Source organism: Bubalus kerabau, chromosome 13 (assembly GCF_029407905.1).
Source record: "Bubalus kerabau isolate K-KA32 ecotype Philippines breed swamp buffalo chromosome 13, PCC_UOA_SB_1v2, whole genome shotgun sequence".
Lineage (NCBI taxonomy): Eukaryota > Metazoa > Chordata > Mammalia > Artiodactyla > Bovidae > Bubalus > Bubalus kerabau.
In genome coordinates this window covers 11,408,298-11,425,442 of record NC_073636.1, presented here as the reverse complement: position 1 = coordinate 11,425,442, position 17,145 = coordinate 11,408,298, and the positions used below count along the sequence as shown (strand labels likewise).

Here is a 17,145-nt window from a genome sequence, read left to right as displayed (position 1 = left end):
GCTTTTCTGGAACTCTCTTGCTTTTCCCATGATCCAGCTGCTGCTGCTGCTAAGTCACTTCAGTCGTGTCCAACTCTGTGTGACCCCATAGACGGAATCCCCATCCTTGGGATTCTCCAGGCAAGAACACTTAAGTGGGTTGCCATTTCCTTCTCCGATGCATGAAAGTGAAAAGTGAAAGGGAAAAAGGGAAATGCATGCAAGTGAAAAATGAAAGGGAAAGTCGTGTCCTACTCTTCACGACCCCATGAACTGCAGCCTACCAGGCTCCTCTGTCCATGGGATTTGCCAGGCAAGAGTACTGGAGTGGGGTGCCATCCAGCGGATGTTGGCAATTTGATCTCTGGTTCCTCTGCCTTTTCTAAAACCAGCTTGAACATCAGGAAGTTCACGGTTCACATATTGCTGAAGCCTGGCTTGGAGAATTTTGAGCATTACTTTACTAACTTGTGAGAATAGTGCAATTGCTGAGGCGCAGGCGGCTGCGACCGGCGCGCCGAGGCGCAGGCGGCTGCGACCGGCGCGCCGAGAGGAGCCACCCCACGTCCGAGGTCAGGGGCAGAAGCTGGGAGGACCCCATGCCCAAAGGGCGGCGGCCAAGAGGAGTTACCCCACGTCCGAGGTCAGGGGCAGTGGCCGAGAGTACCTGACTGCGAGGGCGCAGGAACGGCCGAGAAGAGCTACCCCACGTCCGAGGTCAGGGGCGGCGACAAGAGGAGTTACCCCGCGTCCAAGCGCTCTAACAGCTATCTAAACACAGAGTAATCCCATCGCTCCTCTGAAATGCCTTGGGAGTGAAGAGCGAGCCTCCCGCCCCAGAGCCCCCTTGCTGCCCGCCCTTCCCCGGCGGGGAGGGGAGGGTGTTTGCATGGCCGGCTCCCCGGTGGGGCTACACTCACCGCAGCCCTCAGGGCGCGGCTCTAACGCCCTGGCTACCCCGTCCCCACCTCCCCGGTGTAACTCGCACCTGAGCTCCAGCAGCCCGTCTCCCGGTCTCTCCGCGCGCCACCGGGGCGAGAGGCCCACCGCGCAGTCCGCGCGCACAGAGGCTTCGAGGACGCGGGGCGGCGGGGGTCGCTGAGGAAGTGGCGGCGTCCCCGGCGCGGGAAGCCGCCGAAACCGATCTGCCCACAGCCACGGAGTGGAACCACAGGCACACCCGCCATCCCGCTCGCGGTTGTGCAGTCCCAGAGCAGCGGCCCCGGGAGGCGCCCGCCCCCCCGGCCCTCATAGCGCCGCGCCTCAGGCAGCCTTCCCTCGGCCGCGCGGGGCAGCTCCCGGGCCGGCTGCACGGGCTTCTCGCAGAACAGGGCGTGGGCGCAGGGCGGAGAGCTTAGGCCGGGGCTCTTCGAGGGTTGGCGGCGCACAGAGGGCTTGTGAGCGGCCAGCACCCGCCCGCGCCTCGGGGCAGGGTTGTGTGGGCGGCGAGGCGGGCGGGCGCCTGCGCGGGGGGCGTGCGGGGGTGGTGAGAGCGGGAGCGCCGCCTGGCGCACTGGGGTGAGGGCAGCGCGTGAGCGGCGAGCCGGGCAGTTGGGGAGCGGGGAGAGGGGTGCGTGTGAGTGGGGAGCCGGGCCATTGGGGAGCGGGGAGAGGGGTGCGTGTGAGCGGGGAGCCGGGCCGGCACCGCAGGGGGCGTGTGAGCCGGAAACGGGGCCCTGTTGGTGGGAAAGGCGCGCCGGCGCCCGTGGACCCTGTGAACCCGGCACGGGGGCCTGTCAGTGGGAGACGCGCGCCGGCGCCCCGGGGCCCTGTGAGCCGGGCATGGGGCCCTGTGAACCGGGAGGGCGGTCACCCTCTGGCCTGTGGGGCGGGCAGCTGGCAGTTGAGCCCGTGCCCCCTCCGCGTGGGGCCGGCGAGGCGCTGGCAGTGGGCTTGGCCAGTGCCTGCGTCCCGCCGCCACCGGGCTCCTAATTGTTTTTAATTTGAAGATAATGACAATATCCTGATTTTTTACCCTACACTTTGGGTTCTGAAGTGACATTTATCTAAAAATTGCTGCATTATTCCAGTTCAGTCTATAGCCAAATGTTTGTGTCTCTTCTTTCTGTTCTCCCCTCGATTTTTATTGGAGTACAGTTGATTTACAATATTGTGTTAAGTGTCAGGTGTCCAGCAGAGTGAATCAGTTACGTGTATATATCAGCTCTTTTTAAAAGCATTTTTTCCATATGGGCTCTTACAGAATGTTGAGTTCCCTGTGCTATACAGTTGGTCCTCACTAGTTATCTATTTCAAACACAACAGTGTGTAGTGTGTATGTGTCAGTCCCAATCTCCCAACCAAATCTATGTTTCTTTGGTACATGTGCAGGTGTAAAACTGCTAGAGAGGGTCAGAGAGAAACAGGCTGAATTGTGTTTTGTTTTTTGTTGTTTTTTTTTTTTACCACTTTGGCCTTGAAAAGAGAGTTCTTGAAACTTGAAAGTATTACTGCATTTGAATTGTCAAGTTGATCTGCAAGGAACATTTCAAGAGACACAAAAGTATGGCGGGTAGTGATAAATCTGTGGGTTTATGACAACAGCAGTTTGCTTTAGTGATGTTTTAACAAGGGCTTCCCTGATCACTTATTTGGTAAAGAATCCACCTGCAATGCAGGAGACCCCGGTTCAATTCCTGTGTGGGGAAAATCCCCTGGAGAAGGGAAAGGCTCAGTTCAGTCCAGTCTCTCAGTCGTGTCCGACTCTCTGTGACCCCATGAATCACAGCATGCTAGGCCTCCCTGTCCATCACCAGCTCCCGGAGTTCACTCAGACTCCCGTCCATCTAGTCAGTGATGCCATCCAGCCATCTCATCCTCTGTCGTCCCCTTCTCCTCCTGCCCCCAATCCCTCCCAGCATCAGAGTCTTTTCCAGTGAGTCATCTCTTCGCATGAGGTGGCCAAAGTACTGGAGTTTCAGCTTTAGCATCATTCCTTCCAAAGAAATCCCAGGGCTGATCTTCAGAATGGACTGGTTGGATTTCCTTGCAGTCCAAGGGACTCTCAAGAGTCTTCTCCAACACCACAGTTCAAAGCATCAATTCTTCGGTGCTCAGCTTTCTTCCCAGTCCAACTCTCATATCCATACATGACCACAGGAAAAACCATAGCCTTGACTAGACAAACCTTTGTTGGCAAAGTAATGTCTCTGCTTTTCAATATGCTGTCTAAGTTGGTCATAACTTTTCTTCCAAAGAGTAAGCGTCTTATAATTTCATGGCTGCAGTATTCTGGCCTGGAGAGTTCCATGGACTATATATGCATAGGGTGGCAAAGAGTCCCACACAACTGAGCGACTTTCAGTTTTACTCTAATAATACAAAGCATTTTTGATGTGCAGAGGACCTTTATGGCAGCCGTACTTGAAGTAACAGAAAGTAAGGGTGCCCTCTTTGAAGGTGGCACCAATAGAAGGAGATAGGAAGGGCCTGCTCTCTTCGTTGCAGGCGGCTGCTGCCTGGTGATCCAGCACCGTGCCTGAAGTCAGCATCCTGGTTCTGACACTTAGCAGCTGTGGGATCTTGGCAAAACCTGTCTTACCTGGATTAAACGTGGGCAGTTTTTAAAAGTAGGATGTTTTCTTAGAAAGGGTTTAGGAAATCTTCATACAACTCAGTATTAATTTTAACAGTATCTCTGAGAGCCTTCCACAGAAGTATGTGGATCGTTTATCTGGAGCTGCTGGTCAAAGAGGAAAAGAAGACATTAAATGGACAAGTAGAAGGTAAGAACTGGGTTTGATAGAAAGATCATTTGACAGAACGTTGAATTAAAATGGGACTGCTGATGTATTCTAATAGCCAAAGCAAATCACCTGTCGGATGCGTAGTGACGAAAAAGTCGAGGAGAGAAATAGTGTATCTTATCAGGTGTCAGCCGCAGATTAAATTGAGAGTGCCATTTAAGGAGCTAAATTATGAGTTCCTGGACTTCCTTGGAGGTCTGGTCCAATGGTTAAGACTGTGCAGTTAAGACTGATGCAGGGGGTGCAGTTTCGATCCCTGGTCAGTGTGATCCATGGCTGAAAGAAAAAAATTACGAGTTGTGTTTCAAGATACTCTACAACCTCAGGAAGGTTGAGAAATAAGAGGAAAGAGGGAATGAAGGATGAGAGAGGCATAGGGTTCAGGGGAGGAAATGAAGGAAAAGGAAGCAAGGGTGTATGGGGGAAGGTGGCAAGAAATAAGTTAGGTCTTTAGAAAAAGGGAGAGTATTTGACATGGGCGATGAATTTGAAATGAGCTTGTCCGAGAAGAACAGCAGAGTTTTCCTTGTCTTACTGTTTTTCTGGCTGTGAGAAGGCATTCAGGATTGAGATTCCTGGGCACGCAGAGCTGTGTGTTAGCCTCTGTGCAGGAACATGGGCATAGGCGCTCAGCTGTAAATGTGTGCAAATTGATGTCATATGAGATGATGCCTCTTCATAGGATGGTGTCACTTAGGCCAAAACAAAAGAACTGGACGGAAGGAAAGAGCAGGGGCCATGATGGAGAGATCAAGGAACCTACAGCCTGCTACAGTGTCCACTGGAAGTTTCCAGCTTCTAATGCAGTTTCAGTTTGGAGGGAAGTGTCTCCAAAGTGAGGGTAGAGTGAAGCTAAGTTGCTGCTGCTGCTAAGTCATGTCAGTTGTGTCCGACTCTGTGTGACCCCATAGACGGCAGCCCAGCAGGCTTCTCCATCCATGGGATTTCCAGGATGTACTCCAGGCAAGAGTACTGGAGTGGGTTGCCATTGCCTTCTCCTGAGGGTAAGTTGAGGCTAAGATTTTAGACGAGTAAATTAAGTTGAAGTCATGTAGAAGCAGACTCAGTGTAGACCAGAGTTTCTCACATTTGAATTAGTTGCCTGGGGACCTTGTGGGAAGTGCACTTGCTGAGCAGGAGGTCTGAGATTCTGTGTTTCTAACAAGCTCTCTGAGTAGCAAGAGTGTAGCCTTGCCTTTAGAGAAATCTGGAAGAGGAGCATTGCATAGTGCAGGACAGAACAGGATTGAGAAAAAGCAGTATTTTGTTTTTCTTTCTGAGTGTGTTTATAGCCAGAGGGAAGCAAAGAGTTGCAGTAGCAATTACAGGTGTAAGATACCATTGCTAAGCAAAGAGGGAAAAAGAAGTGGTGGAGATGATCCATAGAAGGAATGTAAAGGGGGAGGAATTTAGACCACAGATCCAGAGATTACCCTTTGGAGAGGAGAGATTCTAGTGACAGGAGGAAGGGAGGAAAGTAAGTCCTTAGGGAGGTGAGTTTGGAGTTGATGAGGACACTTGAGAGAATTCCTTCTAGATGGCTGCAGTGTATTTACACTGGAAAGAGAAAAAGTCACTGTTGCTCCAGAGAATACTGGGGGTGGGAGAGAAGGGTGGTGGTACTAGAAGTAGGGGAAACCCCAGCTCCTCTAAGTAAGTCTCAGGCATCAGAGGTATATGTTGTACTGGTATTTGTTATTTGAAGTAGACTAATTTGAATATGGAAGACATTGACTTTTTTTTTTTAAGATAGCTGATTTTTTGGCAGTTGTTTCACAGAAATCCTCTGAAGCATTAGCATGATGTAGGAAATGAAACGAAGTTTTGAAACAAAACAGATTAATAGGGTTCTAAATGCTAGAAGTGTTATTTTCAATAAATATTACACTGATTTTGAAATATGCAAGATTTTTAATATCTAATAATTCTGTGGCAATTAAATTATTCATAAAGTTCTTATGGAATACAGAATAGGGAACAGATTGAGTGAATCGATGTAAGTAACACTAGAAAAGTAAAAAGTAGAAAAAATGAGACACGCTAGTTAGCATCTCTTCATGAAGAGACGCCTACAGTGACGTGTAGGATACAATAAGCTGTGAAGCAGTAGTGAGCTTAGGGGAGCAGGTCAGAGTTGTATTCTTCCTCACATTCTAATAAATGAAGACTTTGTTTTCATATTTTTCGGGTTGGGATTCTACCGGTTTGAGCCTCAGTAATGAGACTTGTCAGAGAGCCAGGCATTTGCAAGTTGATGATCAGTGTCTGTTGATTTCACAATCAATGACCAAAAATCAGTCAGCATCCACAGAACTGGGACAGATGACCTTGTTAGGTAGTTAGAATAGGAAAAAGGAGTCCAGAATGGCGGTGGCTAAAAGACAAGGAAGGGTAGAGCCCGCAAAGATAGAACAAAGGAAGGTCCGAGGACTGGAGTGAGGACCTCAGGTAGAACAAACAGCACTCCTGGCTAGCCCAGTTTACATGGGGCAAGTCCAGGGGGAGGAAAAAAACATATAAAAGGAGAAGCCAAAGGTCCAGGGGTCTCTGTCCCATGCGTGCGTGCTCTGTCTCTCTCCCTCTCTCTCTTCCTCTCTTCTCTTCGTGTCTTTTGGGTTGGTGTGCCCTCATGCCTTGAGGATGTATTTTCCTTTATTTTCTAAGTAAAACTGAGCTGTAACATGGAGCTGTAACACTGTCTGAGAGCTGTGACACGCCGAGGGCTTTAACGTCCTTCACTTCAAATGTTTGCTGTGACAAGACAGAACCGAGGAAATTACACACTCCCCTGACAACCTTAATAGATAAAGAAAAGGTGAATATTGGAGTGGTGTTTCTGACAGGGACTTACACGCTCTATCAGCTATGCAGGTCTCAGCTGCCAGAAAACAGAGAAAGCAAACAAGGTAGTGAAGAAGCCCAGAGCATTTAGCACTGGCCACCTGGGCACTGACGTTTCCAAAGTTAGATGTTGTGGCAAAATCTACCGTGTGCTGACTCCTTTTATGCCACCTACAGCCAAACGGTATTTCTTAGAAAGGTGTTTGCATTCTTCCTCTTACCACAGTAAGACCATCATACATGACAAAGAGAGTTAGGAGAAAGTAAATTCATTTAGGCTAGTATGTAGCATACCTGAGAGTGTGTAGCAGGATTACATTTAGAATTTTGCATCTAGTTGGGAGACCTAGGTAGACATCTAGAGATTGCCTTCTCAAAATGTAGCTTCTTAGATATATTTTTACATAGCTCTGAATTCATAAGTATTCATTATAAATTACATTCAGTATGACTGCAAGAGCACCTCTGAAGCCAAATTCTAAAATATTTCTTGTGTTTTCTATGACTTTATATATTTTAGAATTGGCTTTCCGAGTGACAATGGGAGTCATGGGAAATTTGCTACATAGTACCTCCTCAGTTGTATCCATCTAATATATCAACTTGTTTTATTATTTGTAATGAATTAATAGTTCAGAAGGAATATTGATTTTAAGGAGTGCTGGAGGCCTGGCATGCTGCGATTCATGGGGTCACAAAGAGTCGTACACGACTGAGCGACTGATCTGATCTGATCTGTATCATTTAAGAGCAGTATATAGAAAAGCAATTCTTATTCTACTGCGATGCCCAGTCTATTGAGTAACCACATCTAATATGTGTTGTCCATAAATACCAATTAATTTAGTGCCTTCAATCAGTCATACAATCAGGGCTATGGTAAGAAATCATACACTGTTTCTTTTTTCACTCCTATCGTTTTTTTCTTTTCCTTCCTCACCTGTAGAGGTTACCTTTGCATTTACAAGATTCTCAGTTATCTCCTAGAATAGTGACTACAAGCTATAAACTCAAAGTGTTTTTTTGTATTTTTTCCATCTCTACAAGTGACTTGTTTGCTGTTGTTTCTCAGTGAGCTTGGTAGGTCCAAGAAGCACAAATTGAAATAAAACACCTACACATATCCTTGCAACACTGGAAGATGTGACATTGGAAAACCACCAAGTAAATAGAAGCAACTTCAGACAGTTCATGCATATCATTTCTTTTCTCAGTCGATACCTTTTATCGAGTAACCGGCAGAGTCTACTCCTTCAGGGTCCCAGGATTTGTACATGTATTGATTTCATAAAGATTTATTCTGTACTCAACCCAGAAAGTTTTATATCCTAAATATTTCTGGAAACACTCCCCCAGTTCAGGTCTGCATCACCTTTGTTTTTCATTATTAATGCCTTCAGATTCTTCTCCCTCCATCTATTTGTATGCCCCTCACATTCCATCTCCTGTAGTGTTTACGGTCACCTGTCTCAACAGCACATGTGACCATGAACCAGTCGTCAACTCACATTAATATCTAGACATCTGAAAGTGACACGTGATGCTTTCATATCTGACTTCTGCCTGACTCTCCACGTCTCGTCCTTTCTGTCCTTTGCTCTGGAATCCTGAACCACTGCTGATGCCCTCCTCACCTGTCCCTGTACTTTGAACAAATATTTACCCTCTCGTGTGTGTGCTTCTCGCCCCATCTTGCTGCAGCTTTCCGTGCTGTCCCTCACCTGCCCTCTGTTCCCTTGAACTGTGTAAGTCTGCGCTCAGGCAGTATCTCTCGAAAAGCCATCCCTGACACCTTTTATCTACATTTTTCTTTAAACTCCAGGGTCTCATACTGAGTAGGAACCCCCAAAATAATTATTGAATAAAAGAACTAAAGACTTATGTATACCAGCATGATTTTTAAGTGCCTGTCCTCTGAAGTCTAAGGGCCAAGAGGGTAGACATGTGAAGAAATAATTTACATTCAGGTGATGAAGATACACTTGAAAAATCTATAAAGTCCTAAGGTAGCTACAAGGAAAGAGATACCTGTTTATCTGGGGAAAGACAGCTGTAATCAAGGACAACTTTACAAAGCAGGCTGAGTCTTAAAAGATGAAAAGTAATTTGTTGGGAAAGAAGCATTTCAATTTAAGAAATTGAGAAAAGGAAAATAAAGGAATTTTGTAAACTGTGAATAATGTTGCAGTTGAAGCTTGGCGTGTTGTTATAAAAGGTCCTGTTATGAAGTAGAGAAGAGAAGATATTGTGGCTTTATATATCTGTCCTGTATTTTGAGATTTTGTTTGGTTTCTGATTGTTTTGTTCACTGATGTTTGGGTGAATTTGTGAATGAATCCTTGAGATGTTTGTGTGCCTGTAACCTGATGAATTCTGGTATTTCCCACAAGGTTTCTTGAAGTCTGAGATCATTGGAAGTATTTCTTAAAGAAGTAAATATTCAGCTGAAGATTAAGATTGATATAAGCTGTCATTTGATAGAATGTTTTAAATATTCTGTCCTTTATCTAAATATTCTAAGTAATTAAAAAAAATTACAGATCTGTCAGCAGAACTAGACTTAGAAATGACATGAGAGGAAGAAGAAAAATGTGATGGAGATGAAAATAACCATTCACAGGTGTGTAAAAATGTAAATTTGAATTTCTGGTTTAATACTGTTTTCTATCCTTTAACAACATAATACAGTTTGCTGCAGAGTTAATAACAAATAAAATTACCTTTCAAAAGTAGCCTTTTAGAATCGACAGATGATCACTTAAGTTTTTATAGCACTTCAATGAGAAAACTTAAAATATTGTTAGAATCTATTATAATTTATAGCTTGTGTTTGGAACTGAGGCAAAAAACTCTCTTGACTATTGTTTACTTCTTCCATTTTTATAATTTCTTTACATGATAAAGAAGGTGAGATCAAATACTGAATCCTAGGATTAAAGAATTGAATTGATGAACAATAGGACAATGATAGTCCCTGACCTAGATACGGGTAAAGAGAAAGCATTGCCAGTGGTCAAGGTTTTCCATCGAAACTGCCAGTCACTGACGCCAAGACTAAAGATTCATTCTGTCTGATATCTCGGCATAGTTGACTTCAGTTCAATTCAGTTCAGTTCAGTCACTCAGTCATGTCCAATTCTTTGTGACCCTGTGGACTGCAGCACGCCAGGCCTCCCTGTCCGTCACCAGTTCTCGGAGTTTACCCAAACTTACGTCCATTGAGTCGGTGATGCCGTCCAACCATCTCATCCTCTGTCGTCCCCTTCTCCTCCTGCCCCCAATCCTTCCCAGCATCAGGGTCTTTTCAAATGAGTCAGCTCTTTGCATCAGGTGGCCAAAGTATTGGAGTTTCAGCTTCAACATCAGTTCTTCCAATGAACACTCAGGACTGACCTCCTTTAGGATGGACTTAGGGATGAATATTCAGCGACAGAGTAGGTCATAGAATCAGCCCAACTGCCTATTAAAAGAATTGAACCTTACAGATTGGACCTTTGGTGTTAAGGTACAAATAATAACTTTATAACCTATTTCATTTCCAGGTGGGAAATCAGTAAATATTATTAAAAATGCTTTATCCACTTTCATTGGTGGCTGTTAAGATTTAATATAACTGAATGTAGGGGTTTCCCAGGTAGCTCAGCTGGTAAAGAATCCACGAGCAATGCAGGAGACCCCGGTTCAATTCCTGGGTCAGGATGTTCCCCTGGTGAAAAGGATAGGATACCCACTCCAGTATTGTTAGGGGACCTGGGTTCAATCCCTGGGTTGGGAAGGTCCCCTGAAGGAGGTTGTGGCAACCCACTCCATATTCTTGCCTGGAGAGTCCCCGTGGACAGAGGATCTGGGCAGGCTACAGTCCTAGGGGATGCAAAGAGTCACAGACAGGACTGAGCACACATGTAACTGAATGTAAGCAGGTAATATGTATCTATGTATAACATTATCATTATATATAATTTGCATTTATTTAGGAATTGGTTCCTCTTTCTGATTGGTGTTAATAGATTTTGGCTCCTAGTAATATAAAGTTTGTCTGTTCTCCAGATATTAGTCCTTAAAAAAAAAAGCTTTCAAATGTGCTGTAGGGACTCCCTGTTTAAGATATACTGATGGGAAATATTTTTAAGGGAAGCCAGCCTTTATAACATTAAAAATCATCTCCTAATTCATTTTTGGTAGATTTAATATACATGAATTAATTCAAACAAACAGGGACAAAATTGGGTTTTGAGTTCACGTTTTTCTCCTATTTTCAGGTAAGGCACGTTATTTTTCACTTAACCGTGAAAGGGTAAGGTGAGGACGCGTGCCTTTGGCCAGAAGTCATTTCAGTGACTAGTCCCCTTGGAAGCTGAACTGTATCGAATACACGTATACAGCTCCATAGGCACTATTCCCTGGGACAGGCAATGGAGAACTGGATGGTAACTGAAGAGGAATGGGGAGTTCAAGGGAGTTTCTTGTTTTATATTCAGAGGGGAGCTTTTAGTGTATATATGCTTTTGGAAATGAGCCAGCAGAGGACGTGTTCATTGAGTTCAATCTTGTTTCCATTTCTGATATTAGAAAGCTTATTGATTGTATGACATTATCTTTAAACTATTACAGTAAACTAATTGTACATAATACTTCTGTTCATATATAGTTTTATGGTAAGGGCTTGTTCATTGGTTCTAAAGTGTAATATTCTTATGTAATTGAATATGGAGATGATTACTTCAATTCTATCATACATAGATTCTTAAAAATTATAGAATCATGAATATACAAACACTTAGACTATACTGAATAGGATTGAATCATTCCTTGATTCTGGATGATCATACCATCATGAGTAGCTACGGTTTTGTAAGGTACTCTGAAACACCACATCATATTAACTTCATGTTGTTTATAGATTCCTGGGAAAAGGGGAAATTTTTGTTTATATTCAGTAGAAAAAGCTATTGACAATCTTTCATTAATTATTATTTTTGGGTCATAAAGTTCTAAATTACTAAAACCATCCTTCCCATCCTAAGAGTGTCTTTAACACACGTCTGCTCAGTAAGTGTGTGTCAGATGCATGAAGAAACGGCAGAATGGTTACATGAATGCCTATTGATGAATTTCTTTATGAAAAGCAAGTCTTTATTGCAAGTAGATTTCCAATATTGCCTACATGGAAAGATGTTTGATTTTTTTATAGTATACTAACGCATATATATGGAATTTTGAAAGATGGTAGCAATAACCCTGTAAACGAGACAGCAAAAGAGATACTGATGTATAGAACAGTCTTTTGGACTCTGTGGGAGAGGGAGAGGGTGGAATGATTTGGGAGAATGGCATTGAAATACGTAAAATATCATATATAGAATGAGTCGCCAGTCCAGGTTCGATGCATGATACTGGATGCTTGGGGCTGGTGCACTGGGACGACCCAGAGGGATGGTATGGGGAGGGAGGAGGGAGGAGGGTTCAGGATGGGGAACACATGTATACCTGTGGCGGATTCATTTCGATGTTTGGCAAAACCAATACAATATTGTAAAGTTTAAAAATAAAATAAAATTTAAAAAAAAGAAATATGTTAAGATTAAGAAATTATCTATAGTTATTGGTAGACATTGAATAATAATATAGGTTCATTTGCTATCATATTACTTAAAAAGACTTATTTAAATCTTGCTTTCTCAGCATGTTTTGGAACCACAGTGTTGAGGCCAGATTTCCTGGGTTTGAATTCTGGGTCTGTTGGTGACCTGCTGTGTGGGCTTGGACAAGATCCTCAGCCTTTCTGTGCTCCATTTCTCCCTGTGTAGAGGACCTAATGTATTACCTGTCTCCGAGAATTACTGTGAGGATTAAAAATGCCTTAAGACATGTCAAGTGCTTATAATAATGCATAGCAGTTGCATTGGAAGTCCTCAGAAGGCTAATAGCATGGTTATTATGGATTTCTTAAAAATGGGTTTCTTTCTTATAAGGAATGAAGGAATACCTCCCAGATAGGTTTTATTGCCATAAAAGGTAGTTCTTATTGAAAATGACAACTGCCAAAAACCCTGGTATACTGCTTCCTATCAAATAACACAAGTAACGATATGTTTTTCCTTTTCCTTTGATCTAAATTCAGTGCTGTATTAGTATTATTCATATATTTTCTTTGTCCATTAATGCTGCTGCTGCTAAGTCGCTTAGTCATGTCCAACTCTGTGCGACCCCATAGACGGCAGCCCCCCAGGCTCCCCCGTCCCTGGGATTCTCCAGGCAAGAACATTGGAGTGGGTTGCCATTTCCTTCTCCAATGCATGAAAGTGAAAGTGAAGTCGCTCAGTCGTGTCCGACTCTTAGCGACCCCATTAATGCTACTCTTATTTATTGTTTAATCCTTTAGTAAAAAATTACTTCCCAGTACAATGGTTTTATGTAAAAAGCCAAAGTTTAGGTATTGTTTGTATTTTTAAGTATTTAATATTAGCCTGAAAAGAACCATTTGTCATTTTAGGGCTGTAAAGAAAGCATCTAATGAAAAGAACAAGGTATAATAAAAAAGTTAATTAAAAAAATATTATCCTAGTAAAAAATATTTTGTAAAAGAAATAGTGGCAAAAGAGAAAATCTTCATCTGTTGTAGAGACATATACTTTGAGAACTTAATTTAGAAACACTATTGATCAAATCATCATTTTGATAAAAATCTGTCCTTTTAAGAAGTGTTTGTTTTTCATTTAATGATGCACTATTTATCACCTTTGTACAGTTAGTATATTTTATAAATATTTTAAGGACACTGTGAAACAGTATTATTTATGTGTAGGTCAAAGCACAGATTAATGATGTGAGCTACCTGAATGACTTAGTCATCTGAAAGTGCTTCCGAGGATGGTGATGTCTTTACTCTAAGAATTCCACATTGCAAGTAGAACCACTTGGCTTGAGGTATAAAGGTAGGACCGTGGTGTAAATGTCAATATGAAGCCTGTTTGTGTATGGTGTAGTAATATAGGCTTACCTTGTCTAGTACTGCTCTAGAGCTACGGATATATTACAGTGCTGTGCATCTTAGAAATATGTTTTGTGTTAAAAGACAAATATGTTTTGTGTCAAAAGTGAGTGTATACGCTGAGCCTATGACCATTCTTATTGTACCTGAATTTATAATTACTATATATATATATATGTATATATGTAATTATTTTATTTCTCTTTCTCTTCTACTAGACTGCAAGCTAAACAAGAGCCAGGGTTATCTGTTTTATCTGGAGAGCTTAGAATAATGTCTTCCACTTAATAGACACTCAATATCTGTTCAGTGTATGGAGGAGTGAATATGAAAGGCACAGTCCTTTATACTCAAAAATTACTCCTATCATGGTGTTTCTTGTTTCTTTGTGTTTTATTCTTGTTGCAGATTGTGTTAGCTTGTTGAAAATTTGGGATGCAATTCTTTTGTGTGAAAGATAAATGGAACTTTTAAAAAGCCACTGTGAACTACTTAGAGGAGAAATTAAAAAACTGGAAAATAGGGTTGGTGAGCTACAGAACTGTCTGAAAGAAAAGAAGTGAATCACAGTTAGGGCATCAGTAAGTGGAGTGGCAACGAGAGCTCTGTAGCCTGAGGGACTGTTCATCCTAGTTTTAAAGAAATATTTGAACTGTTATTTACTTTAATACTGCAGAGACGTACTTGTGTTATAATTTTTAACTTACCCTCTGGGAGAATACGTCGTTAGTATTGTGGAGTGTGAAATTCATGGAAATAATGTACGTTCTTAACAGTGAATGCGTCTAATGACTTAATGTATATTTTTCCAAATGATCATTTTCATGATCATACAGAAGTCCACCATAAGGGAAACCTCATTTGTGATTCAACAGATTGACTTTCGGTTGTTTTTCACTTTCCTGTCTTATGTTTAATACTATAAGGAACATCTTTTCTACAGATTCATTTCTAATTATTTTGAATTCATTTTCTTCAATAATAGCGTATTATTTGGTTAAAGTATGAGAACGTTTGGAAACAGTCTTTGATCCATATTTCTAAACTATTCTTAAGAAAGTTTAGATTACTTTTCATTCCCACCCACAGAAGGATGAAGTAGCCATTTTTCTCAAGACAGAAAAGAAAAAAATATTTATGCTGTTTTATTCTTAACCCTCTGCATGAAAACAGTGATCATTATTAAGTGTTCTTCATTGTATTTCCCCCCTCCTCCATTGTACTATTTTAAACATTATGAAGAGGGAATGAAAGTTACTGCAGCAGCGAATAGTCTCATGCTTTTTTAAGAAGAGCTCTATAAATTTTGCAGTTTGACCTTAAAGCAAGAAGAAGAGAATAGAAGAAATGCTGATATGTTATATGAAAAAATTAGGGAGCAGTTAAGAAGAAAGGAAGACCAATATAGTAAAGAAGTTGACATGAACAGCAACTAGAACTCACTCTCAGAGCTCTAGATGGAACAGAAGACTGAGAAATGATCTGAATCAGGTAGAGTAATTGTTGGTGAAAATTTCTAGCACCATTTCGTCAAAATTATAATATCCCTTTTATTTCATATGTATTATTTAGATTTCAAGCAAAATGTTATCTCAACCTAGGTATGAACTGTGACATTCAGAGTTTATGTGATTAGTTTCTTGCCATTCTTGGCTTCTAGTAGATGCTGTGTATGTGTTTTCTGCGTGGAGGATTGGATGTAACTTGAGCTTAATGATTAACATAATGATTGGCACTTTTGATACATTAGACAAAGTAATCTTCTTAATTCCAATCCACGTCTTAATTTTGGCTTTTTAAATGTTAAAATACAGGCTAACTTGCCTTGAAACTGTGAAGGAACTAGTTAAATGCTTTGTAAAGAGATTTCCTTTCACAATACTGTATCTGCATGTTTTTGCTCTGTGATAAATTTAGCAGACATTTAAATTAAAATCCAAGTTACTCACATGGGATAAAGATCCTTGTGCTTTAAAAGGCTACTTCCTTTAAACAGTTTTATTTCATTTTATATTCTGCTTCTAAGCTTTTAACTGTTTTTCTTTTTTTCTTTTAATGATATGGGCCCAAAAACTACATATAGTGTCTCTCCAGGTTATGGAAGGGCGACATATGACACTCAGAAGCAGCTTTCTGGAGAACGGAATGCCATAATCTTACAGGAGGGAATCCTGGCCAATCACTTGCCGAACAAAAGCAGAAAGAAATGGCTAATAAGGAAATGAACTCGGGGGTATTTTCTGTAGTCATTTATGTGTGTGTATGTATCTGTGTATGTATATATTTTATAATCGAAGAGTATGTACCTTAGAAAGTATAGAGGCTTGTGAAAGCCTATACATCTATATTTTGAGGAGGGATGACATTTTTCATGTGTCAGATAAAGTAATGCTTGTAATTCAGATCCATTTGTCTACAGCAGTCAGGTAGGGACATTCGAGGACCTTATCCAAGGAGAGGCCTTTAATATTTTCCATAGGAATTGATCTCAAAATTATTGCAACTATATTGGAGGAGCTGGCATCCTCCTCTGATTGCGGTTTAGGCCAGGAAGACGGTGTGTGCTCCCCCATCGACTGCGCTACACACCCAAGTCCCTCTGCTTTGGAGTGAGCGTGTGCGTCCCTCCATGCACATCATCACCTTCAGTGTCTAAATCAGAGTCCGTTCTTGGCTCCACTGTCATTTCTTTAACCAATGCCCTGTCAACGACCTTTGCATATCATTTACAGTTTTCCAATTTTTAAAAACTGCAAGATCAGTTGTAAAAACATTTTTGAACACTTTTAAAAAGTAACTTCTTCAGAATAAAGTTATAAAAGTCCCTCCTCCTCTGCTCCCACGAAGAAAAACCATACCTCTTCTGCTAGCAATGCTGCTAAGTCCTTCAGTCGTGTCCGAATTTGTGGGACCCCATAGACGGCAGCCCACCAGGCTCCCCCGTCCCTGGGATTCTCCAGGCAAGAACACTGGAGTGGATTGCCATTTCCTTCTCCAATGCATGAAAGTGAAAACTGAAACTGAAGTCACTCAGTCGTGTCCAACCCTCAGCGACCCCATGGACTGCAGCCCACCAGGCTTCTCCGTTCATGGGATAGATACTCTTAATTTTTGGCAGTGATTTCCCTTCCTTGATAGATCATTGGGGTAGTTTATAACTTCCTCTGATGGTAAGGAGGAAAAGTATAGGCAATCCGGAGACTGTATTGTGGATGTCATTCTTGTAAGAAAATTAACACTTTGCTCTATGTAGTGTCCTATTTTGTACAAGGAACTTCTGAAAACAGTGATAGATATGACATAATAAATATTTAGTGATAATAAGTGTTTTTCATTGTCTATTGCATTATCTTACTATTTTAAACATTACAAAAAAGTATTGAAAGTTATGGAAACAGCAAATAATCTCAGGATTGTCTAAGAAGAGCTCTCTAAAATTTACCTATTTACCATTCGTGTATGCACCATGAGTGAAATAAGAGGCTTATTTTGTATTGATATGTTTGTACTAGAGAAGTAACTGTGGTTTGATGTAAGAGGACTAGTAGAGTCAGAAGACCTGGTGAAAAACCTGCACCTTACTTATAT

At 42.0% G+C, this 17,145-nt stretch overlaps 1 long non-coding RNA gene across 2 annotated transcripts; it reads left to right on the top strand.

The window, feature by feature from the left end:
- Nucleotides 1-1,482: 1,482 nt before the first annotated feature.
- Nucleotides 1,483-16,862, top strand: LOC129626203 (uncharacterized). Of its 2 annotated transcripts, XR_008701822.1 has the most exons (6): nucleotides 1,483-1,549; nucleotides 3,612-3,704; nucleotides 13,372-13,501; nucleotides 13,966-14,318; nucleotides 14,870-15,048; nucleotides 15,641-16,862. It is a non-coding gene; the product is annotated as an uncharacterized LOC129626203 (long non-coding RNA). The 2 variants fall into 2 exon arrangements; XR_008701821.1 differs by lacking the exon at nucleotides 13,966-14,318.
- Nucleotides 16,863-17,145: the final 283 nt, after the last annotated feature.